Below are 27,091 nucleotides of genomic sequence, written 5' to 3'. Positions count from 1 at the left end.
ACCTCCCTCACACACACACACACACACACACGGGCAGGTGTGTGCAAGGAAACAATAGCCCCCGAGTCACTAAAGGCATATCTGCACTGCAGCTGGGAGCATGCTTCCCAGCCGGAGTAGGAGACAGCCACGCGCTGGCTCTGCCAGAGCTAGCACACTAAAAATAGCAGTGTGGCCATTATGGAATGGGCACTGGCATGGACTAGCCACCAGAGACTGGGCCTAGGGATTGGAGGGGCTTGTGCTTGGGCTGCTAGTCTGAGCTGCTGCTCATGCTGCAATGTCTACACTGGTATTTTTAGCGCTCTAGCTCAAACAGAGCTAGCATGTGTCTGTCTACCTAGACTGGGAGGCACCTCCCAGATGCAGCACAGACATGCTGTGAGATGTGTTCTCCTCATAGGCGCTGACTTTTATGTTTCCTGCTCTGCCTCGAGGCTCTGCCCTCACCCCACCCCTTCTTCCAAGGCCCCGTCCTCGCCCCTTCCTGCCCTGCTTCGCCTCTCCCTCGAGGCCCTGCCCTCACCCTGCCTTTTCCTGCCCCTGCTCCAACCCCTCCCGTGAAGTTCTCACCCACCCGCCACTCGCTGCTCTCCACACCGCCCTGCCAAGTGCCTCTCCCAGCTACCAAACAGCTGTCAGAGTCAGCGCCTGTGGTGCTCCTGTGTAGGTGTGGGAGAGCATTAGGTTCTGCCAGATATTTCTCCCTTCCCACATTTCCCTTGACACTCACTGGACTGGGGAGTGGGGATGTGACCCATTGGAAATGAGTGAAATGTACATGGCCTGGAGAGCTGGAGACGCCAATTCCATTGGAAAAAAAAAGCCCCCTCTCTGAGGCTTCATTCATCCCACTCCAAATATTCCGTGTATGTGAAAGCCGATTCTTTTTGGTTGTTGTTTTCTTTTGAATGCCTCCAAAGAACCTGATGATAAACAGCAGCCGTCACTCCCCAGCCCTGAGCCAGCAAATGTTCTGTACACTGTGCCACCCGGACGTGTCAAGCAGCTCCTGGACAGGCAAAGTGAAGGGCTTGAAAAAAACCTCACTGCTGCCAGCTACTGTCATGGTGACCTCCAAGCGCTGGGGAGATGGAGGAGAAGTCCTGGCTTGTTGCACTGTTGATGCCTCCGGGAGGCTTTAAGGAAAGGAAACCTGTAACTCCGGGCTTGCACAGCCCTGAACGAAGGGTTTCTTTACTGCATTGAGAAAGTGGAGATGAGCATGGCAGGCTGAGTTATCGTGCACTCCTCTGTCACAGTGAGCGAGAGCAAAACGATTTTAACATTCGGATTGAGGGCCTGATTTGCTCTGCTCTTCGGGGAGCCATTTGGAGAAGTGCAGGGAGTGTGACTTGCTACCAGAGTATAGTGGTGGAATAGAACATCTTCTTTTCAAGGGTGTAAATCGTGGCAACAGGGGGGAATCAGGCCCTTGAGCCTGCACAGTGGAAGGCAGTGGGAGCTTCGCTGTTTCCTTCAATAGATATAGGGTTGAGCGCTCACTGCAGCACTGTATGGGTGTTGTTGTTCTTTAGCCCTCAGTATCAATGGGGCACAATGTCCATGAGAATCAAGCCCTGAAGCTTAGGGGATGTAATTCCCTGTTCACACCCACGTGATTGCAGATGCTTATCATGTCACCCATTAGTTGTCCATTGGCCAACCTGTACACAGTTCTCCTGGCCTCTCCAAGAACTATCCTGCAGGCCCATCATCATCTCTGGATTGGTTCTTTGAATTGCACTTCGGATGCAGTTTGGATTTTCTGAATTCATTCCTGAAGGTCTCTGCGCCATGCCCGTGAAGGCAGTGAGTAGAACTGGTTGGAAATCGTCCTCTGGAAAATTCAGAAGGTAAACTGTTCGGATTTCTGCAACATTTTGTTTCAGGAGAAAGATGCAAAAAAGCATTTTGTAAACAAGTTCAATATTTTTTTTAAAACTGAAAAAATCAGAGCAAAACTTTCGAGTTGGTTGAAACACAATGTTTCAATTGACCCAAAATATTTTTTCCCCCTGTAATTTCATTTTGTGGGAAATTTTGATCTTTTTTGTTTTTATTCCATTTTGGAATCATGGAATTTCCTGCAAAGCAGAAAATTCATCTCTGATCCAGCTAGAGAATTGAGAGTTCTGCCACTGATTTGAACAGGAGCAGGAGCCGGGCCTAAGAGATTAAATCCTAGCATCTTTCTATCCCTTGTATTTCACAACACAAGATCAAGAAGAACAAAGACGTAAAGAAAAAGGTGTTAACAGTGAGTTGACTGGATGGTTTGAATCAGATCTAAGGATTTAGTGAAGTTTAGTTTAAGTCCAGGACAAAGGACAGAGCTGTATTTCATTCATTCATCCCTCCATCCAACCCCTGGGTTGTCTTCTGCAACCATCTCTTCTGTTGTAGATTTCCAGCCCGGAGTGAGAAAGGTATAGGATGGAAATCATTCAGAAGGTGGACAGAGGGGGCACCATGCTAGCCCTGGATTGGGATCTCTCTCAGTCAGATATTAAGTATCTGAAGAAAGGAGCATTGACAACTTGAATTGCTGGTCCTCTTGGGTGAAATTCACTCACACACACCTGGGCGCATTGTAGAAACCAGGAACGGTCAGGCTTGGAATTGGATTCTCCTTGACTGGTGTGAAGGTCCCCAGTCCATGGGTAGGTGTCAGGGCTGAAATGCAGCCCCTCGTCAGCCCTTCTGCAGTCTTTCGAGCCACCGGAGTTGTGCTTGGTTACAATCAATGCCTAGTTTCATACCTAACTAATGGATTTACAACAAGCATTAAATGAAAAAAATGGAATGCAACTTTAACTATAAAGTTGTTACTGATGCTTCATAATCAAGTCACTAAATTCATATTAAAATTGGAGGTTTTCATGTGCTTCTTGTCTCTTTGTGTGTATGTGTGTGTGTGTATAATATATATATATATATAGCTCACAGGCAACACCTCTGAAAATTAATGTAGAGTGAGACTAGGGCAACAGTCTTTACTGGTGATAAAAAGAACTGCACCATGACTAACAAGAAACATTTCTTCAAGATCTAGCTGACTAAGAAGTCTGTTAAACAGAACTTGCAAGGCAAGGGGAAAGATGGTCTTGTAGTGAAGATACTGGCCGGGAAGTTGGGAGATCTAGGTTCATGCACAGATTTCCAGTGTGCCCTTTGGTAGCTCACTGAATCGCTCCATGCCTCAGTTTCCCATCTATAAAACAAGAATAATCATACTTCCTTTCTGCCACTGCTTGGACTGTAGGGAGTTTGGGGCAGGGCTCCTGTGTTGGTACAGCACCTAGCACAATGAGGTTCTTCTAGTCTCGGTCAGTGCATCTGTATGCTACCATAATATACATAAAAGTAGTACTTCTCGCTATATAATGTCTATGCAATGACAGACTGGCAGTCAGAGCCACATTCTTACTTCCTAAAGTCTGGCTTTGGGGCTTGAGTTCAGCCCAGGTAGAAGAGACGGTGATCATCTGCAAAGGTATCTGGGCCTCTGTGATGTATTTATTATCATTTCTACAGTCGCCAATTACGTATTGTCCCCTTGTATCGGGTGTGTACAAAACAAAAAGACTATCTCATAAAGCTCAAATTTATTTAACATCTCTCCAGTATCTTCCCTCCAGGGTTCTCAAACTCCTTTCCTATTACTCAGTCTTTTCCATATGTAGCTATCCATTTCTGAGTTGCTTGTCTTTCCCCATATTATCCTTTTCTTTTCTTTTCTTTTCTTTTCTTTTCTTTCTTATTTTCAACTCAAGAATACAAGGGGGAAAAACAAGGAATCACCATAAAATTATCATTTTTCCGATTAATTCCATCCTCTTAATAGCAGGGCTGAATCCTGTGGAGAGACATAATTCACAGCAGGTTTTGGTTTTCAAGTGTAGTCTTTTTGCGGAGGAGGGTGAGAGGAAGGACTGACATGGCAACAGCAATTTATTCCGAAGCATCAAACAGGCCTGGACCTTTTTACCAGCAAAAACTATTCTTGTATGGACAAGGCTCTTCGGGAGCTTTCGTTTGGTGTCGATGAAGCATTGACTGAAATGTACAGTTGAAACACGTGCCATTTAAAGCTGAACATCTGGATACTATAGGCCAGGTTCTGAACTCATTTGCAAGGATAACGGAATGAAATTCCATGGCTTATAGAGAATGTCAGAGCATGTGACCATAATGGGCACTTTGGATCTTAAAATATATGCCTCTCACTTATACAGGTGTAAATCAGGAGTAGCACCATTAAAATCAATAGCAATGCCTCACCATCAATGAGAGCAGAACCCAGCCTTATGAGTCTGATTTTCTACTCACATGCACTCTTGTGCATATTATTGACTTCAATGGTCTTACTCCTGATTTACACCAGAGTGAGCGAGATCAGAATCAGGCCCTTAGAATAAAAAGCTGACAGACAAAAACAAACACACCAATCAGTTTGGGACAATTTGGCTCATCGTCGCTGGCTGAGTTTATCCACAGAAACAGCCTCTTGACAAATATTTGTTGACCATTTTTATACACACACACACAAAACTATTGATCATCTGTTTATAGCCTTGTTGTTGTGTTCTGGTATTGCCACTAGCTGTATTTGAAGTTCAAGTTATGGAAATACAAAATGCTGTGAGAACACATGGAGACGCCAAGCACTGACCCCTCATCAGCTGAACTCCTGATTCTCATTTGAAGCACATCAGAACCGTTCACAGCCTGGGCAATCACTTTGGACTGTTAGAGCCAAATTTTCACATGTGCCTTAGCAGTTGCTAAAATAAAGCACACAAGCCCCTCGTCCATTCAAAATGGCATCTGGATGAAACTGGGCACTTGTATTTAAAAGTGGCCATATGCCTGCATGGGGTTGCCAACTTTCTAATCACACAAAAGCAAACACCCCTGCCTGCCCCTTCCCTGAGGCCCCGCCCCTTCTCCGAGGCCCAACTCCTGGTCACTCCAACCCCTTCCTCTGTCGCTCTCTCTCCCATATCCTCACTTATTCATTCATTTTCACCATGCTTGGGCAGCGGGTTGGGGTACAGGAGGGTGTGACGGCTCCAGCTGGGGGTGTGAGCTCCAGGGTAGGAAAAGAAATGAGGGGTTGAGGATGTGGGAGGGGGCTCCAGGCAGGGCAGAGTGTTGCATTGTGGGAGGGGGTGCAGGCTCTGGGGTGGGGCAGGGGATGAGGAGTTTGGGGTGCAGGAGGGGGCTCTGGGCAGGGAGCGAGGGGTTTGAAGTGCAGGAGGGGGCTCAGGGCTGGGGCAGAGGATTGGGAGGGAGTGTGAGATGCAGTCCCGAGAGGGAGTTTGGGTGTGGGAGGGGTCTCCGGGCTGGGGCAGAGGGTTGGCATGCAGGCTCCGGGCTGCGCTTGCCTCAGGCAGCTCCCCGAAGCAGCTGGCATGTCCTTCCGGCTCCTAGGTAGAGGCGTGGCCAGGCGGCTCTGTGTGCTGTCTCCAGCTGCAGGTGCTGCCCCCGCAGCTCCCTTTGGCTGTGGTTTCCGGCCAAGAGGAGCTGCAGAGATGGTGCTTGGGGCAACATGTGGAGCCCCGGTGGCTGCCCTTACGCCTAGGAGCCGCACAGAGCTGGCTAGGGAGCCTGCCAGCTCCACGCCAACTGGATTTTAACAGCCTGGTCAGGAGAGCTGACTGGAGCCCCCAGGGTCTCTTTTCGAGCAGGAGTTCTGGTCGGAAACTGGACACCTGGCAACCCTATGTGCATGCACACACTGCATGGGCCAAAGGCTGCACGGCTATAATCTGGTTCGTCTCTATAGAAGTCAATATGTAAGCCACATGGCCTAGAGCCTGAGAGAAGGGAGCTCACTACTGTCACCTATTGGTGAAATGGGAGAAGAGCGGCACAGAACTGCTTAAAAATTGCCAGTGGGGCTGGGATTCCACTGGTGAGGGAGCGCTCTCCTGGCACCTGTTGGCCAGCCAGGAGAGTTGATTGAATGGGCCAGGCCTCATTTGCATTTCAGCTGTGAGACATTTGGAGCATTTTGGTTAAAATTCATTTAAGTTTTGAGTGTGAGGGATAATAAAATGCAGTTGACCTTGTTGGGAAACACAAGGATGAGATTTGAGCTAGAACATGTCTTGGGTCACCCTGACTGTAACTGTTATCAGGTGCATTTGGGTATGGGAACCTAGCTAGAGATTAGGTGATGGATGGTATGGAGCTGTGAATGCAGCAGTTTGTCTGATGTGCTGAATAGCAGTGGAGCCTTCAAGGAAATGGAGGGTACAAAGGGATAGTAAAGCTAGGCAGCTTAGGACTGAAGCCCACAGCAAGCGGCAAGCTGCCCAGGGGACCCAGCTGCAAATTGAAGACCAGTGGTTTTTTTTGCCTTTTTCTGTCAGGAATCTGACAGGAGCTAGAATTGAACCTCCTCGGGAAGATAGCACCCTCTAGCACCACACAGGGTTAGTAGGGCAGGCCCGACATAGGAAAAAAACCCCATCAGCTGCATTTCCTGTAGCACCTATGCATCCTAAGGGCCAGATCCTCAGTTGGTGCAAATTGGCGTACCAGGCACCTAGGATCGATTGCAAGGAGGCCGAGGTGATGCCACCAAGTCTCAGAAGAGAGCAGGAGTGTCAGGCCACCAGCCCTCCAGAGCACAAAATCGAAAGCCAAGCTGTGGGCCGGTCCCAGAAGCTGGAAAGAGAGAATGTCCAGGAGGCTGCTCAGGAGGTTCCCTGGAGGATAATTTCTGTAAACTCTGATTGTGATGGGGGTAGTTTGTAGTCAACCTCAGAAGCAAATTTTGTAGGTGAGGTATCACGGAGGTGAGGGTGGCGGCTTGGTGAGGAGATTAAGAGAAGGCATTGCAGGTGTTAGGGGTGGAGGCATGAGAGTGGGTTGGGAGAAGATGAGACAAACGCTGGTGGTGTTGGCAGAGTAGAGAGGAGTGTATGTGTATGTGGTGGGGTGGATTGGAGGACCATGAACAGAAATCAGATTGGGGACATCAAAGATCTTATCTACTTTATCACCCACCTACCTCGTCACTAAAATTTCTGAGCAGCTATTTGCCCCACAGAGCCAGTTCTGGGGCACCAGTATGGAAGAGCTATTTTTCTTTGTCAAGCTGTCCCACAGCGGCTCAAGAGCATGGGTACCAACCTCAGGGCAGACTGTTAAGATGCTTCGCACAGACTCCAGACTGGCTGTGAGTTCTATGCTTAGATTTCACCAATTGAGTATAAACTCCTCAGGCACTATGACAGCCTAACCATGGAATCACACAGCATCCACGGGGGTACTCCAATCTATCTTGTCACCTAGGCAAGCTTGCCGCTGTGATCGGTGGTCCCTTACACCAAAAATCATGAGAATAATCTTGTTACTCCCCAGGCCAGCAGGTTGGGGAGTGGGGCGAAGCTGCTTCTGCCTGAGAGAGCCTGGCTGGGAGGTTACGGTTGCCAGCACTGCTAACTGGACCATTAAAAGGCCAATCGAACATGCGGTGGGACTAAGGAAGTTTCCCTGCCTGCCGTGGCTCCGCAAGGATCCCAGAAGCAGCGGCATATCCCCCCTCTGGCTCCTATGTGTAAAGACAGCTAGAGGGCTCTGCACGCTGCCCGGCTCCAAGTGCTGGCTCTTCAGCTCCCATTGGCTGGGAACCACGGCCAATGGGAGCTGTGGGGGTGGCGCCTGTGGACGGGGCAGCATGCAGAGTAGCCTGGGCATGCCTCCACACAGGAGCCGGAGGCGTGACATGCTGCCAGGGCCAGTGCAAGGATGTTTTGCACCCTAGGCCAAACTTCCACCTTGCGCCCCACCCCGCTCCCGCCCTGAGGCGCCCCCCCTCCCGCAGCAGCTCCCTACCTCCACCCTGAGGTGCCCCGCCTCCTCGGCAGCTCCACCCTGAGGTGCTCCCCTTGGGGCAGCTCCCCACCCCCTACTCTCCGCCCTGAGGCATGTCCCCCGCCCCAGCTCACCCCTGCTCCACATGAGCACTAGCAGCCTGAGCTATCACTGCTTCACTTCTCCTGCCTCCCAGGCTTGTGGCACCAATCAGCTTAGGCACCGCAAGCCTGGGAGGCGGGAGAAGTGAAACATCCACGACATGCTCGGGGAGGAGGCAGGGCAGGGGTGAGCTGGGGCAGGGAGTTCCCCTGTGTGCCGCCTCCCCCTTACTTACTGCAGGCAGCCCTCCCCATGCTCCCCTGCCCCAGCTCCCTCTGCCTAAATGCTGGTGGTGATTGGGGTGGCCGAAGATCCAGCCAGTGACCACGGTCGCTGCCCAAGAAAATGGCCTCCCCCAAATCCCAGCGCCCTAGGCAACCGCCTACGTCGCCTAAATGGTTGCACTGGCCCTGCATGCTGCTGCTTCTGGGAGCTGCTTGAGGTACATGCCACCCGGAACCTGCACCCCTGACCTCCTCCTGTGCCCCAATCCCTTGGCCCAGCCCTGATCCACTTCCCAGCCTCCGAACCCCTCGATCCCAGCCCAGAGCACCCTCCTGCACCCCAAGCCCTATGGGAGGCAGAGGTGGCCTGCTGCCTGCCTGGACTGGGCTGCCGGGGACAGGGATCAAGTGTGCCAGGAGGGATCTAGCTCGCTTGGCCCCTGTCCCCGGCAGCCGAGCCTGGGCAGGGGGTGGGCTGCAGCTGCACCCAGCCAGGCTCTCTCAGGCAGAAGCAGCTCCATCCCGCTCCCCTACTCAGCTGCCATGGAAAGCGACCTAATGTGCAAGATAGGAGGGGGGTAGAAGGACAGAGCTCCCCCCCCCACAGGTAACGTGGGGTGTGGAGAGTGTGGCATTCCCAGGCTGGGCATGGGGGTGGATGTCACTTTGCAGAGGAGACACATGGGGTGATCACGTGTCCTCCCCTTTAGATTGTGTCCCCCGCAGTATGAGGAAGCACGGGTCGTCTCTGGAGCTTGGCACGAGCTGGCACCTGGTTTGCCAGCATCACACAGATGTTCTTTCCATCATCCAAAATGTGAAGAAGCCCGGGGCCGGATTCTCTGTGCAGTCTCTTATCCCAGCACAGACTACAAGGAGTGGGTGTCTAATTCTACCACTATTTTACAGCCACTTTGCTGTGGTGAAAATGCAGAAGGTGCAGTGCAGTGGAGAGCCAGGATGCCTTTTCTTGCATTGCTTTGGCCCTGTAACTAGCTCCCCAAGGTATTAACAACAAGTCCGTGAAAAAACAAATGCTTGAAACCCAAATACTCCCTTTAGGTCTCCAGCATCCTCCATGAGCAGCCCATTCTTTTCCATCTGCTTCCATTGCTCACCCCCAGCACCAGTAACTTAATGACCTTGCGAGTTTGTCTTTGCCGCATCGCTCCCCTAAAGCACAGTTAAATTATCTCCATGTCTCTCCCTCTGCAAAATGCTTCACTTGGCTTGCGATACATGATCTCCTCGTGGTGAATCCAGGCCAGCTCTCTTTAATTAAATCGTAACTTACCATGTGTTTTCTTTCCTCTGCCCACATTTTCCCCATCACCAATGTCAAACTTTACAGGCCGGTAGTTTGCTTTGCTGTTCCCAACATCATTTCTCTTGGACAGGTGTTGTAAGTGCATCTCTTCTCCCCACTGTTAATTTCCTGCTGTCCAAGGAAGTTTTGTTTCTAGGTCTAACAGTTTCTTGGTCTCCTTTGACACTTCCTTTGGAGTTTGGGGATTCCACCATCTGGTCCTTTTTTATTCTAGATTCTGAACAGTCTAATTCCTTGATTAGCTATTTTGCCAAGGTCCCTTTAGTATATTTCTTCTTCCTCCTATGGAAATGTACCACTAATTTCCATCTTCTGCTCCATCCTCTTCTGTGCATGGACAACCTGTGTAAAAACTTATACAATACCATGGTGCACGCGTTTCACAGTGCGGGATTGTGTAGCTGTCAAAGAGGAATGCTGGTTTCGTGGTTCAAATACAGGGAACAGAGGCAGGGCTCCTGGGTTTTGTTCCTTACACCAACTCCCTATTTGATCATGGGTATATCCCCTATCCTGTCTTGGGCTTTATTTTTTCCTGACTCTATAATGAGGATTGTAAGACCTACCAGCCTCACAATTTGCATAGTTCTAATGATCAGTTTTATTCAATTCTGCCAGTGAACAAAAAAACAAAAATCAAACATTTGTTTCAAATTGACCCAAAATGAATTTTTTCATGTTATTCTTGTTAAAATAAAAGAACAGGGGGGAAGGGATTGCTCAGTGGTTTAAGCATTGGCCTGCTAAACCCAAGGTTGTGAGTTCAGTCCCTATGGGAGTCATTTAGGGAACTGGGGCAAAAATCATCTGGGGGTTGGCCCTGCTTTGAACTGGGGGTTGGACTCGATCCCTCCTGAGGTCCCTTCCAATTCTATGAACAAAAGCAAGAAAGAGATTGAAATGATTCTATTCCCTGGTAGTCAGGGGACTTCCCAGAGAGGTAGAATACCTAGCCTCCTATTCCAACAAGTATTTAACTATTGATACACAGTGGAACAGTTTTAATAGGAGACCCTAAGCCCAGAATAACCTAGAGCCCAGTGGTTAGGACTCTCACCTGCACCTTGAGACTCAAGTCCCAGAGCAGGGTCTTGAACCCATACACCTACATCCTGGGTGAATGTTCTACCCACTGGGCTGTGGGGTAGGATATGAGAAGTAGGCAGCTCCACCTCAGTTTTGTGAATGGTGCCTACATGACTCTAGCCCCCCACTCTCCCCATTTTTTTTGGCTGAAACTATTACAAAAATGTTTGAGTTCTTGAATAGTTTGGGTTGACCCAAAACTTCCATTTTTTGGCAAATAAACTTTGTCTGAAAAATGTCACCCTGCTGTCTTCATAATAGACTTGTGAGACTTCTTAATGTTCTATGCCATCAGTTTTCAACCAGGGGTCCGAGGCCTCCTGGGGGGCCTCAGGCAGGTTTCAGGGGGCCTGCCAAGTAGGGTTGGCATTAGACTCATTGGGGCACAGGGCTGAATGCCAAAGTGCCTATGCCTATGCCGAAGCCCTACCACAAGGGGCTGAAGCTGAAGCCTGAGCAGCTTAGCTTCATGGGCCCCTGTGGTGTGGGCCCCGAGCAACTGCCCTGCTTGCTATCCCTAACGCCAGCCCTGGCTCTTATATGCGGAAAAACAGTTGTGGCACAGGCAGGCCATGGAGTTTTTATAGCATGTTGGGAGGCCTCAGAAAGACACAGTTTGAGAACCCCTGCTCTACACTGCTTTGAAACCATCTGATGGTAGGTGCTAGAGAAGAGTCAATGATTATTATTGGCTCCTAGATGATGAGGGGCACATGGCAAGACCCAGATCGATTAAACGTGCATCCTTGGATTCCACTCAAACCATGACTCATCCTCCGTCCATCCAGAATGCAGGTCCAGGCTGATTGAGAGGGTTGTGACATTCGCCGGATTTCTGATCCACCTTACCTGAGGTTGGGGTTTGTAATGGCACCATGAATTTCCTTAGGAAACTCTTGCACCGATTTGCTTGTCAATGATTTATTGTCCCTGTCTATTAATTCTCCCTGTCATTCACTGTCTTTGCTTCTGTTATTGCTTATTTGCACTCTCCTTGTTTCATTCTGACTTTCCAGCACCGCTGTCCCACTTAGTGTTTCATACCTTGCCTCTAATTAATTACCCTGATCACTCTTGGAACCTTCTCATTCACCAACACCAGACTTGCATCTTCTTTTTTATAACTCCTGTCATAAACAGATAGCTAAGGGTTAATGTCTCTTTTACCTGTAGAGGGTTAAGAAGCTCAGTAAACCTGGCTGACACCTGACCAGAGGACCAATAGGGGGACAAGATACTTTCAAATCTTGGTGGAGGGAAGTCTTTGTTTGTGCTCTTTGTTTTGGGGTTGTTCGCTCTTGGGACTAAGAGGGACCAGACATCAATCCAGGCTCTCCAAATCTTTATAAACCAGTCTCTCATGTTTCAAAATTGTAAGTAACAGCCAGGCAAGGCGGATTAGTTTTATTTTTGTTTTCTCAACTTGTAAAAGTCCTTTTTTGCTGAGAGGATTTTACCTCTGTTTGCTGTAACTTTGAACCTAAGGCTAGAGGGGGTTCCTCTGGGCTATATGAATTTGATTACCCTGTAAAGTATTTTCCATCCTGATTTTACAGAGATGATTTTTACCTTTCTTCTTTAATTAAAAGCTTTCTTTTTAAGAACCTGATTGATTTTTCCTTGTTTTAAGATCCAAGGGGATTGGATCTGGACTCACCAAGGATTGCTGGGGGAAAGGAGGGGGGATGGTTAATTTCTCCTTGTTTTAAGATCCACGGGGGTTGGATCTGTGTTCACCAGGGAATTGGTGAAGTCCCTCAAGGCCACTCAGGGAGGAGAGAGTTTTGGGGGGACAGGAAGTGCTCCAGACACAGACTTCTGGATGGTGGCAGTGTACCTGATCTAAGCTAGTAATTAAGCTCAGAAGTGTCCATGCAGGTCCCCACATTTGTACCCTAAAGTTCAGAGTGGGGAATGAACCTTGACAACCCCCAGCTCCCCTGAGTTTTTTATCACTGCTTGCAATACAGAACCTCTGTACACCTATCTGTTCGGCTTTAAATATTTTTCACCTCCACTTTAATGCCTTTTCCTTCTTTCACTTTGGTCTTTTTTGTTTCGTCCATACGTTTCTTCTGAACTCACTGTGCTGAAATTCCATGTTGTCCCTTATTGTCCCAGTTCAGTGCAGGCCAGGTTGGTGGTCACCATCATTTAGATGTCCTCTCTCCTCTGTTAGGTCCTCCATGTGATTGAAAGCAGAGGCAAATTGGGTGCAGTCCTTTTGGGCACCACATTTTGCCCATAGCTGTGTAGTCATGATTCCCAGTGTCACATGATATTCTCTCTCTCTCTCTCTCACACACACACCCACACAACCACACCCCCCCGCCCCAAGGGCTGAATTCAGCCAATGGTAAGGAACTACTCACATCTTCAGATCTTATGGGCATATGTCTTGACTGAGCCATTCTTTCCCTTTCATTCACCCTTCCTTCCCCGTACAGGATACCTGGTAAGTCCCATTTTATCGTCTGCAACTGGAAAGTATTAGGGGCAAAATTCTCAGCGAGTGTAATTTAGCGCAGCTCCATTGACACAAAAAGCCATACCCGTAGAGCATCTGACCTTATATTTGCCCCTCTGAGAGTGTTTGCCATGCAGAGACCCACATACCACTTTCTTCCAAGGGGGAGCTTCTTGGCTGGTTACTCCCTTGTCCTCGCCCTGCATAGCAGCATTGCAGCTTTCTTAGCCCTGTGCCATATCAAACATTCTTCTCAACCTTTAACTGGGTTTAATGTGTCTCCCCCTCCCACTCCAACAACCACAGAAAAACAGCACTGAGGAAATATTAACACATGCAGAGTGATGTTTAAGTAACACAGAGCTGTGATACGCTGGGAGATGGGCCCCTGACCAAAACTCAGCATCAGAACAGCCCAGAACTTCAGGGCCGTGAAGGTCCAGATTTGAATTCTGCAGCTTAAGCCTATGTGGAGACACAACACACATAAGTAAAAAAATTAAAGATAAACTAGGCTTAACAGAGTCCCTTATACCTAATGATTGAAGTGCTTTTAATAACAGAGTGGCCACCTGTTCCGTACTGTAACTTTCCTCTCTGTTTTATAACTCATAACCAATAAGGAGCTACTAAGCAGCATTTACTCAGATCAGAAGTCTGTTTTCAAGCATTAATCATGCAACGTATTATTCTGTACTCCAAATAAGATGTTATGGTGATGGTATGCCCTCAAATATGGGGTGATGAGGTGAAATTCTATATCCTATGATGATCTAATGGTCCCTTCTGGCCATAAAATCTATGAAGCTATGAAAATAAGTGTTGTCTGTGGTTTTCATTTATTATTTTATTATTAAAAGGAAAGTGGCAATTATTTTTGCAATAATTTTTTTAATGGTGCTTTTTAATTTTTTTTTCTCATGTACATGTTTTTATTTGTTTTGGAAAAAAAAGCCAAAAACTGGAAAATTTTCAGTTTTGAAAAACAATGTTTGGTAGAATAATAATAATAAAAGATTGGGTGTTCAGTACATTTTTTTCAGTTTTTTAAAACTAAACACCAAAGATTTTTTCCCAAATCCAAAAATGCCTTCTGAAAAAGCCTTCAGATCTCAGTGTCTGTGTTTTCATAAAGAAGAAACTAGATCACCTCAACCAAAATACAATTTTTCCTTGAAAATGTTCATTTTGTTAAGAAAACAAAAAAAAAAAACCAAATTTTGACCAGCTGTAATAATTATTATTGCAGTAGAATCTAGAAGGCCCAACTGAGATCAGAACCCCATTGTGCTGGGCACTGCACAGACACAGTAAGAAACAGTCCCTGCCCCAAAGAGTGTACAAGGTAAATATATCCTTTATTTCCTTGAATGATGCGTGATTGCTCTTGATGGTCAATGTCACCCATTGTTCAGAGACCATTCTAGTACTTGAGCACAGCAAGGAAGGTTAAACAAACTATGTCAGCCTGCAAAGGTCCCTATCAGGACTAGGGACGTGTTGTGGCAGGTGCTCTGCAGAAAAACCGGAAGAAACAGCCCTTGCTATGCAGGGATTACAATCTAATCTAATCATGTAAATGTAGGAGTGGAAGGGGCCTCAAGAGGTCATCTAGTCCAGGCTCTGGCTGAGGCAGGACCAAATAAACCTAGACCATCCCTGACAGGCATGTGTTTAACCTGCTCTTAAAAACCTGCAGTGACAGGGATCGTACAACCTCCCTTGAAAGCCTGGTCCAGGGCGTCACTGTCCTTCTAGTTAGGAAGTTTTCCCTAATAGCTAACCTAAATCTCCCTCGCTGCAGATTAAGCCCATTACTTCTTTTCCTACCTTCACTGGACATAGAGAACAATTGATCCCCATGCTCTTTATAGCAGCCCTTAACATATTTGAAGACTGTGATCTGGTCCCCCCTCAGCCTTCATTTCTCAAGCCTAAATACATCCAGGTTTTTTACCCTTTCTTCATCGGTCGGGTTTTCTAAATATTTTATCAATTTTATTGCTCTCCTCTGGAGTCTCTCCAGTTTGTCCACATCTTTCCTGAAATATGGTGCCCAGAACTGGACGCAGGACTCCAGTGAAGGCCTCACCAGTAGTAATCTGTCTGTGTTTTTATATTTCACTGCTTCATCCATTGCCCTGCTGTCTGAGTACCAGTCAAACCACTGTTTCAGAGCCGGATCTGAATACTCCCAAACTGTGGGCAAAGCTAGTCATCTTGAAACCCCATCCAAATTTTGTAACCGAACCATATGTCAATAACGCTCTCAGGAGCCTATCCCAAACTGGTATTGCTTCACCGACGTCAATGGAACTTCACCCATTGATACTAGCTGTGAATCTGGCCTTCAGACGTTAGGGCATTCAGGATTTTTTTCCAGCCTGAGAAGAGTCCCTTTTGATTTGGCTCCAGCACTGAGTAAGGGGGTTTCTTTTTGGGGCAGGACTGGGAGATGGATTATATTTCTGGATTCAGTTCACAACGCCCTAAGTCAAACATGGTCTTTGTGTCCTGTGCAATCACTCATCACAGCAATGAAGACAGTATAAATATCTAGCTAGAGTTCACGATTTGTAGTTAATATTTATAAGGCACAAGAACATTGTAATAGAGAGCCCTCTATCCTGAGACTGATCGCTTCCTTTGATATATTTTTTTAAAATGCTAATTTTTTTTTTAATGAAACCAATTCCCCCTGAAGAGATGTGAATGTTTAAATGATTATGACCTACTGCATAGTCATCGAATCTTTCTATATACAGGCTTTTCAAAATGTAAATTACATGAATATATATGAACTGAATTCTAAAAATGCTGACTCTTAACTTTGCTCTTTTCAATTTATTTCAGTCAAACACGTACATGGATTTTTAAGACTCAGCTCTGGTCTCATTTATACTGCCATAAACCAGGGTAGGGAATGGCATCAGTGGAGTTACATCGGCATAAATGATGTTGAAATCAGACCCTTAAGGCCTGATTCTCATAGGAGCGTAAAGGAGCCTTAGTGTAAATGAAATTTTACCCCAAATATTGAAATTCCAGTTTTACCTCTCAAAATGACTTTTTTTTGTTTCAAAATGTGAGCTGATAGTAAAAAATAAAAATGGTTGAAATAATAATAATTTCAACATCATCTAGATGAAACCTTTCGATTGACCCAAACTGGGGTGGGGCGGAGGGGGTGAGGGGGGATGGAATCAGATTTTTCAGTTTGTGAAGTCTGCTGAGATTTCAACTTTTCATCCTGATTTGGGACAGGAGCATTTTTTGATAGCATGAACATTTTTGCAGGGAGGGAAGACCATTGTCTGTCCAGCTCTAATGCTTGTGGCTTCCTTATCTGGAGCTGATCAGTGTTGGCATAGCAGCAGTTGTGGGGAAGCAGGTATAAATGACACCAGTTTCTAGGGCGCTCTTTCCCTCCCCCCGAGGGACATGTGTCGCAGAAGTCCGCCCTACCATGCCTTTCCCTCTTTGCCTAACCCTGTCCCTGACACCACGGGGGTGCAGGAGGTGGGGGACTGGCAGAAAGTGCCCTGTGAAGAGGGAATTCTCCACTGCCTGTCGCCACTTTTCTCTGTGTAAAATTCCTCCATCCCTTGAAGCTAATGGGCTGAGTCCTGAAGTCTGAGCTCCTAGTTCATTCAGTCCTTGATCTGTCAGATCTTCCTGTGGAGCCAAAGGATTTCCCTGTGCATTTCTGCTGCAGTAAAGACTGGGTAAGGCAATGGGGAGGATCACCCCCATGGAAAGGTTCCTGTGGGTTGAAAACTCTGGGAGGATCATGTCAAGGAATTTCCTCTGAGTTCTTTGAAGGGGGAGTGGGATTTTATTTAACCCACTTTTTCCTTGGAATGAAGAGGAGGTTCAGCCCCCAAGCCCACAGATCATCCAAGATGCACCCACTCCTTGGGGATCTGCCAGAGGCAAAGCGCCACCCTCTGGGACCCCTGCCCTCTCCACCCACCACTAGGCTAGCCTCATTAGTGTTGCACTGCCAGGGCATCCCTAACAGACAGGAACCTGTGGAAAGGAGGCTGTTTTCCCAGTGTGGTAGTGATCTGCACCAGTGCTAACAGAGCCTGGGGCTGCATTAGCTTCTGCCCAGGTTCTGTGGGAGATTCGGAGTGGTGGATGAGTCTGCTCCTTCCCCATATGCAGATCCTGGATGCCCTGCAGAGCTGCCCTGTGACACTTTCCCTCTTAGCTCATGGTGCCCTTTGCTGGTCAGTTTGGGGATTAGCTTCGTCACGTGCTACGCCCTCCTCAGCGGTCTCCCCACCCATCTTCTCGCTCTATGCAGCCTCTCTCGCTTTCAGTGCTGTCACTTCCTGTCCATGGCTTGGCCCTCCTGCCAGGTCACTCAGTCCCTCCCCATCCAGGGGAATCATAGTCTTTCTTGACCAGCTGCCTGGCTGGCATCTTCAACCCTGAGCCACTTCCCAGTGGTTGTTAGGGGAACCCAGGCCCACCTTCTACACTGGGTTCCAGTCCAGGGATCCTATAACATGCAACCTAGTCCCGTACTACCTTGTTCCTGTTTCCTTGGTCCATTTCCTACCTAACTGGCTCTCCTACCCCCAGTTCATTGGCTTCTGTGCAACCCACCTTCCTACAGCCTCAAACACTGTTCCCTCTTTCCAGGGCATGACTGCCCTTCCCGAGCAGCTGCCCGCCCACTATCCTGTAGCCAGCTACCTTGCTTTTTACAGGCCCCGCCTGTTCCAGCCCAGCTGAGCCCATTTATTCTCAATTCACACCCTGGCTTTGCAGCCTAATTAGTAGCTTGGACCCACCCATCTGGCCCCTAGGGTTGCCAACTTTCTAATGGCACCAAACCGAACACCCCTTCTCTGCCCCTTCCCTGAGGCCCTGCCCCTTCCCTGCTCACTTCATCCTCCCTTCCTCCATTGCTCACTCTCTCCCGCCCTCATGCACTTTCATCAGGCTGGGGCAGGAGATTGAGGTGTGGCGGGGAGGGTTCTGACTGGGAGTGTGGGCTCTGGGTTGGGCTCAGGGATGAAGGGTTTGGGGTGTAGGACACGGCTCCAGTCTAGGGCAGGGGATTGGGGTGCAGAGGGGTACGGGCTCTGGGCTGGGGATGAAGGCTCTGGGTGGGGCCAGAAATGAGGGGCTCAGGTGTGGGAGAGGGCGCTGGGCTGGGGCAGGGGGCTGGAGGTTCATGAGGGCATGAGGACTCTGGCCAGGGTGCTGGTCCTGGGGTGGGGCCAGAGCTGAGGGGTTTTGGGTGAAGGAGGGGACCCAGGGCTGAGGCAGGGGGTTGGGATGCAGGAGGGGGTGCGGGGTCCTAGTGGTGCTTACCATGGATCCCAGCAAGCAGCCATCAGGTCCCTGCTGCCTCTAGGCCCATGGGCAGCCAGGGATGCTCCATGCGCTGCCCTCGTGCCTGTAGGCACCGCCCCCACAACTCCCATTAGTCGTGGTTCCTGGCCAATGGGAGCTGTGGAGCCAGCACTCGGGGTGAGGACAGCATGCGGAGCCTCCCTGGCCACCTATGTGCCTAGGGACTGCAAGGATCTGGCCTCCATTTTCTAGAGCCATGCAGAGCTAGCGCAGGCATGGAACCTGCCTTAGCCGCAGGCCCTTGCTGACCTGCCTGATCAGCAGAGCCATCAGGGTCCCTTTTCAACTGGGCGTTTCGGTTCAAGACCAGACACTTGGCAACCCTAGGCCCCACCCAGCTCTTGCCAGGACATCACAGGCCTCTAGGGGTGGACAGAAAAGAGAAGTGGTGGCTCAGAGGTGGCTGAGGTCACCCCATCCATGCATAGATAGCTGCAGGAGGGAGGGAATCAGGCTCTGGGCATGTGTGACTCTAAGAACCCCTCAGTGCCAACTAATGAAGGGTTCACTGTTCTGTGACAGGCCTGACAAACTCACTACACTCAACACACTGCTTTCACAGTATTTATCCAAAAAGGGTCAAGTGACATATCTAACAACAGCTTGTGTCAGACTGAGCCTCATAATCACCGCGAGATGTTCGGACTGTTGATATTTAAGGCCTGGCATCTATGTACTGAAAATAAGTTTTAAAAAGTTTGTCTCTAAGGCAGAGCTGAGAAACAGACTTTGGGTCACACAAACAACATCCTTTGTTGATCCTGTTGTTCTGTTGATGAAACATTGTAAGCCAACACAATGGAAGCTCTGTTTACATTTGAAATCAACAGGGGATGGGAAACCAACAAGGAGGAAAGACACGGGGGACTGAACTGAAACATGGGGGCTCATTCAGTCTCTGAGGAAAAAACAGTGTACTTATGGGGTAAGAGGAGAAGGCAAAAGGGTGCCTCTTTATCCTGAACTGTCAAAGCAAAAGCAGGATCTCGGCCATGGAGACACTGGGAGATTGCTTGAGGTGAGATAAACTACTTCTGACAAGGGGTTAGGGTGTTAAAATTAAGTTTAGACTCTAGGTAGCATGTTATATCTTTTATTTTATATGTAACCGTTCCTGTTTCCATTGTTATCCTTACTCACTATTTCTTAAACTTAGCGTTTGACAATAAAATTATGATTGTTTTCACTATAGCTATATCTCAGTGCTGTGATGTTACATTGGAGCTGACCCTCAGTTGACTCAAACAAGCTAGTGCGTTCACTATTTCTTTGGGAACAACTTGCTTGGTAATTTCTGAGAGTGTCCAGTGCTTAAGGGCTGGACGCTGCAGGGGAACACTTCAAAGGGGCTCTGAGATTGGGGTGCACCTATTGTTAACTTGCAAAGCAAAGTATGGGCTGGCAGAGCCTTGAGGACGGAGCTGCCTTATCCACCTCTGAGTCTCTATCTCCCCTTTTTGGACCTCCCTGGGTGCCTAGGACTGAGTCACTTTGTTACCCCCTGCCTCCTGCAGGAAGACTTGCTGGTGCTTAGCTGGACATCGGCTCCTTGACAACATAGAATCATAGAATACCAGGGTTGGAAGGGACCTCAGGAGGTCATCTAGTCCAACGCCCTGCTCAAAGCAGGACCAATCCTCAACTAAATCATCCCAGCCACAGCTTTGTCAAGCCTGACCTTAAAAACCTCTAAGGAAGGAGATTCCACCACCTCCCTAGGTAACCCATTCCAGTGCTTCACCACCCTCCTAGTGAAAAAGTTTTTCCTAATATCCAACCTAAACCTCCCCCACTGCAACTTGAGACCATTACGCCTTGTTCTGTCATCTGGTAACACTGAGAACAGTGTAGATCCATCCTCTTTGGAACTCCGTTTCAGGGAGTTGAAAACAGCTATCAAATCCCCCCTCATTCTCTTCTGCAGACTAAACATGCCCAGTTCCCTCAGCCTCTCCTCAAAAGTCATGTGCTCCAGCTCCCTAATCATTTCTGTTGCCCTCCGCTGGACTCTTTCCAATTTTTCCACATCCTTCTTGTAGTGTGGGGCCCAAAACTGGAATGGACACAGTACTCCAGATGAGGCCTCACCAATGTCGAATAGAGGAGAATGATCACATCCCTTGATCCTTGTTAGCTACATAAACAATCAGGATTTGGTCCAATATGAAAAACCGTTGTATATTTCAGCACAAAAGCTGTTGTGCCCTTCATGCCAGGGTCAGAGTCATAATCTGCTTTAATCTCTGCTCGTGCTCCCATATCCTAAACCTCTGCTGGCATCTTTGAAGAAGAGAAATACAGTCATTCCTGTTGTAGGCAGGGGGAAAAAAAAAAGAATGAATGAAAAGCCTTGAAAGCCACTACACAAACACGTCTCATAAGGGTGCCTTTATCTGAAAAGGGACTGGGAAAAGGAATAGTATTTCGAGGAGGAGGAACTCACAAGGGAGTCTGCAGTGAATTCTCAGAACACCATATATTAGAACACCAGGGTCTATGTTACCGGGCCCAAGGGAACTTCTGTAAGACATGTCTGAAGAAAATCATTATGTTTTAAAGAAAGCACGCATTCTCGATTTATGGCATTCTGTGTATGTGTGCCTTACCATTCATCCTGCTATGAAGTAGGTCTTGTTTTTCATAGGGTTGCAGTATAATTGGAACACTACAGACAGAGGAGAGAGATATTAAGTTCTGTAAGAGTGTTTTAAGATTCTTAGATTTCCAGAACAAAATGATAATCAAAGAGGCCAATCAAACACTGAAAACCAGTTAATCAGTGCTCAGAGAGAGTCTCTACTTTATCCCATCAACTGGTGGGTCAGATGGTGACACAAAATACACCATATTAAATCAGCTATGCCAAGATACCCCCATATTTTGCAGGATGACACGATATTGGAAACAACAGGAATCATTCAATTGAAGTAGTCTAGGGCAGAAAGATGAAAGCATTCTAAATGTAGCAGGATGGAGGATGCCAAGAAAAGTTCAAGAAATGTTAACTTTTGTATCACTTTGGCGGCTGGTTGGGACTGGTCAAAAATGTTCTGTCAAAACTGTTTTTTGGTGGGAAACGGGGTTTTTGATTAAATGATATTATTCACAAAAAGTGTTTGCCTTCCACCAAAAATTTTTCAACCTGAAGTCAAATACCTAGGTTCCCTGGCTGATGCACCTTGTCCAAGGACAGCAGTGTCTCTCTTCTCCCAGGAGGGAGAATGTGATGCATTATGGGAGATAGAATTTGATTAGGGACCCCTCACCCCATGGAGAAGAGTGAGAGCATAAGGCATCCAAACTACAACTCCCATGAGACACTGTGGCAGCATTTCTAAATGAAAATATTTTGATTTTCTGCTAAAATATTTTGATATTTGGATTTTCATCAAATAATCAACATTGTCTGTGGATTTTTTTTTTCACTGAATTTTTCCACAGAGGTGTGTGTGTGTGGGGAGGTTGGAGGGAATCATTTTCTGAACAGCTTTGCTTCTGGTGACTTTAAGGAGCAGATTTTTCAGGTGCTCTACACTCGAGGCAAATTGAAAGTTCCTAAAAAAATATTTTTGGGTTGCTAAAACAGGAACATTTAACAAATACAGCAGAACCTCAGAGGTACAAACACCTCGGGAATAGAGGTTGTCTGTAACTCTGAAATGTTCGTAACTGCACAAAACGTTCTGGTTGTTCTTGCAGAAGTTTACAACTGAATATTGACTTAATACAGCTTTGAAACTTTACTATGCAAATGAAAAATGCTTCTTTTAAGTATTTTAATTAAAACAAAACAACTACAGAAACAGTTTCCTTAGCTTATCAAACTGTTTCATTCCCCTTTACTTTTATAGCAGCTTACATTTAACACAGTACTATACTGTACAGTGTTTGGTTTTTTTGGTCTCTACTGTCTGATTAAGCACTTCCAATTCCAAATTAGGTGAGTGTTTGACTGGTCGGTTTGTAACTCTGGTGTCTGTAACTCCTGAGGTTCTACCGTAGCATCCATTTTTGTGGAAAACTTCCATTTTTATTGTTTTACGAAACCATGAGAAATTTGCACACAAATGAAAAATGTCCAGTTTTGTCTCAATTTTTTCTTGAGGGCAAAATCATTTTCTAGTCAGCTATGCTTGGCACCGATAGTTGGGGCAAGATTTTCCAAAGAGCACTGCAAAAGTTGGCAAGAGGTATCCTGGTGGGTGCTGAACATTTTTGAAAATCTGACCTCAGTGGTGGATGCAGAGCAATTGAAGACCTGGCCGTGCATAGGCAGAACTGTTTTCACATAACTTTTTTTTCATGTGATGCTGTAGGTTTTTAAATGGCTAAAAAAATCCTTAAATCAGCAAAAGTAGTAACAGAGCTTTTCACATGTAGAGTACATCCTCACTGCAGCGTTAACTTGAGTGACCAGTACCCCGTTGTCAACACCTGGGTGTGAGCAGCCACACTACAAAACCAGGCCTGCGTTGCTGGGTCCCCACTGGTGCTGCACTCCCCTGTGTGGTTGCTAGGGTTTGTGGGGACATGTCCCATGTGTCTTTGTGCTGCTGTAAACTGAGCCACCGTATTATTCTTTCCCAGTCAATTGTGGGAGAACTTGTGGGAGAACTTGTATGTCTTTTTGGACACCCGGGGGGAATTGTGAGGAGGCATTGGAGGACTATCAGCACTCCCAAGGTTTAGCCTGCGTTCTCACTGCAAAATGGGCACGTTACCAGCTCAAGTGAAAGCAGCACTGTGTCTCTCATAACCCCCAGCTGGGCTGGGGTGACGTGAGAGGGGTTTTTTTGTGGATGGGAGGGGCATTAGGGGCAACACACAAATAAGAGCCTGGGTTTACTCTGCAGTGAAGACAACCCCTTTATTTCCCAGGTTGTTAAAGACAAGTACAAAGAAGCAGCCAGTTTTCAATCCTGTGAGGTGCTCAGTGCCCTCAGCTCCCAGGCCCTGCTGTGAGCCCCCACACTCCCGTCTCGCTCCTTCCTGAGCCCCTGCCCTCGCTCACTCCATCCCTCTCCCTCCCTCGCTTGCTCTTCCCCACCCTCGCTCATTATCACCCAGCTGGGCTGGGGGTTGGGGTGTGGGAGGGGGTCAGAGCTCCAGGGTGGGACAGGGGATAGGGTGTAGAAGGGGGGTACGGGCTCTGGGCTGGGAGTGCAGGCTCTGGGTGGGGCCAGAATGAGGGTTTCAGGGTGTCTGGGGGGCTCCGGGCTGGGGTAGGAGGTTGGGATGTGGTGGTGTGTGAGGGTTCTGGATGGGGGCATGGGCTCTGGTGTGGGGTTGGGGCTGAGGGGTTCTGAGTGCGGGAGGGAGTGTGGGCTCTGGGAGGAAGTTTTGGTGTGGGAGGGGCTTAGGGCTGTGTCAGGGGTTTGGGAACATAAGAATGGCCATACTGGGTCTGACCAAAGGTCCATCTAGCGCAGTATCCTGTCTTCTGACAGGTGCCAGGTGCCCCAGAGGGAGTGAATCTAACAGGTAATGATCAAGAGGGATAGGGTTCGGGGTCTGGGCTCCGGGTAGCACTTATCTCAGGTTGATCTCAGAAGTGGATGATATTTCCCTCTGGCTCCTAGGCAGAGGTGCAGCCAAAGAGTTCTGTGCATTGCCCCTGTCCACAGTCGCCGCCTTCACAGCTCTCATTCACAGCTCTCATTGGCCGTGGTTCACAGCCAATGAGAGATGCGGAGCCGGTGCTCGTGGTGATGGTAGCGCATGGAGCCCCAACGGCCACGCCTCCACCTAGGAGGGAAATGCTGGCCACATCCGGGAGCTGTGCAGAGCCAGGGCAGGCAGGGAGCCTGCCTTAGCCCTTCTGCACGACCAACCAAACTTTTAACAGGCGTTCTGGTTGAAAATTGGATGCCTGGCAACCCTAACTTAAAGTAGACAACGCTTTACACTGCTGGTGTGGTGTAAAGTGCCTTTAGTGTAAGTGGTCCCCGCTGAAGTCAATGGGGCTGATTCCCATTATACAATAAAACTCTTTTACACAAGTCTTCAATATGAAGTGCCAATGTAATGAGGCCTTAATGTAAAAATGAAAGTCAGGCCTTATGGGAACTAAAAGCAGCAAAGAATCCTGTGGCACCTTATAGACTAACACATGTTTTGGAGCATGAGCTTTCATGGGTGAATACCCACTTCATCAGATGCACGTCCGGGTATGCACCCACGAAAGCTCATGCTCCAAAATGTGTGTTAGTCTATAAGGTGTCACAGGATTCTTTGCTGCTTTTACAGATCCAGACTAACATGGCTACCCCTCTGATACATGGGAGCTAAGGGTATTCGGCACTTCCCAGCTGATACTCAGCATCTTGCAGAATCAGGCCTTACAGACATACAGACTTTAGCGCCAGGAGGAACCATTATGATTACCCAGCCTGGCCTCCTACCTAACACAGACCAGAGAACCTCACCCAGGGATTCCTGCAGCCAGCCCATAATTTCCAGCTGAGCTAGAGTCGAGTTTTTAAAAAGAGACCTGCAGTCTTGATTTAAAGATTCCAAGCGAGAGGCAGCAGTATAAACAAACAATTAATTGCATTGTTTATTTCCAGCGAATAATTTGACCAGCTGTCGTAGGTAAAGTTTTAGATAACACTTACTGTTTAGGGGGCATTAATTAACGTTTGCTAGAAGTTGTGAAGCTAGCAGTGTTAACTAATTTCACTTAGGGCTTCAATCTGCTGCAATTAGCTCAGAAACGTTTATGAAACTGGACCCTTCGAATGGTGTGGTATCTGCCTGAAAGGCAACGTTCTAACATGACACAAAAGCCAACCTGGACAGAGGTGGCACAAGGGCTCTCTTACCTAATGTATCACTCTTTAAACCACGCAGAAATGTTACAAATTTACAAGAATGCTAATTACTGGCCACTAAGTAAAACCTCATTGGACGCCTGCGTATTTTCCGTTCTGTTAGATGGTGCAGAATGTTATTTCACCTGTCCATTTTAAAGGAATTGTTTATTTTGGCCAACGTTCTCAGGTTCAGCATGTTCTGCATGTCCGGTTATGAATGGCGCCATGTCCAAATTATCGACTCTTCCAAGTTCTGAGTTCAGAATTGGCACCGTGAGGCTGCATACAGAGATAACAGAGATTCCTACTGTTTGCGTGTTGGAAACTCTGAAAGGAGGATGTGATGGGATGTTCACCCCACACTCACCCTGAAAGGGTTAATGGAGCCCAAGTGGGCCAATTAACAAATTAGACTACAAGCTAGAGGCATTAAGGCTGAGAGGAATTAGGAGAAGCTCACCTGTGTGTGAACAGGTGGGGCTTCAATAAAGCCTGGGAGCTCCTAGCAGAAAAGGGCTGCAGGGAAGGAGTCTTCAGTCACTCCCTGGGAGAAAAGAGGCGTATTTGGGACTACAGAGGCAAGCAGGCTATGGTTGCTCCCCGGAAGGAGGGGGTGGTGAGGCTGGCAAACCCAGAGAGGGAGGGAGAGTCAGACAATAAGGAAAGGGCTCAAGGAAAGGTTGCAAGGTTCAGGAAGGTGCAGACTTTGGCTGCTGAATAGAGGATCCCTGAGCTGGAACCCGTAGTAGAGGGCAGGCTCGGGTTCCCCACCAGCCACTAAAGAATTGGCACTATAAGGGCAGTGAAAGAGGAGACTGCCAGAGACAGCTAGTAAGGAAAGACGTTGATACCCCACAAGGGGGAAACACAGAGTGGCCTGGCTGGCGGGCAAGTCATGAGGAAGGAGCCCCCGGAGTCCCAGGGTATGTCCAGACTACCCGCTGTATCGGCTGGTAGCAATCGATCTTTTCGGGGAATGATATATCACGTCTCATCTAGACCCGATATATCGATCCCAGAACACACTCCCGTTGACTCCGGAACTCCACCGGAGTGAGCGCTGGTAGCGGTGTCAACACGGGGAGCCGCGGACATCGATCCCGCGCCGCGAGGACCCGATGTAAATCGATCTAAGATACTTCGACTTCAGCTACGCTATTCACGTAGCTGAAGTTGAGTATCTTAGATCGATACCCTCCCCTAGTGTAGACCAGCCCCCAGAGGCTGAGATTGGGAACAGCAGTAGGTTGTGTAACGAGCAGCAGGAGGAGGCCTTGGACTGGAAAGAGCTATTTTCCCAGCGTGGCCAGGAGGAGGCGCCCACCTGCGGTGAGAGGGCCCCATGACGGAGTAAAACAGGGTGAGAGATAGACGGATTGACAGGCTTGGGGAAGCAGAGAAAGAGCAAATGCTCAGTCAAGGCCCATAGCTTGCATTGCTAGCTGGTGTTGATAATTTCATAACTAGAAGTGCCTTTGAACCCAAACCCTGGATCTATATTCTGTATCCAGTGCTGGGTATTGTGGGCCAGACTCTGCTCTCACTGATGTAAATCTGTAATAATTGCACTGACCTCAGAGGGAGGCCTCGGTAACACTGCGCCCCATATTCTCCAAACTGCTAGTATGATGTGAATATAGCATAATTCTGATGTATTTTATGCAAGATGGCTAGTGTCATTGGAAAAGTTATGGTTTGCTGAATATGATTATCCTGTTTGTATGCATGGATCATTTTTGTATGTAAAGTTATAAATACCGACTATGTATCTGTACTTCTAATGTAGTTACACCTGGGTACCGCCCACTAGTCAAGATGCTTTCAGTCTAGTTAGCTGGTTGGGAAGGACCTATTCAGGGCAACGAGCCATTAG

This window comes from Gopherus flavomarginatus, chromosome 22 (assembly GCF_025201925.1).
Source record: "Gopherus flavomarginatus isolate rGopFla2 chromosome 22, rGopFla2.mat.asm, whole genome shotgun sequence".
Taxonomy (NCBI): Eukaryota; Metazoa; Chordata; order Testudines; family Testudinidae; genus Gopherus; species Gopherus flavomarginatus.
This window is presented reverse-complemented; position numbering follows the sequence as displayed.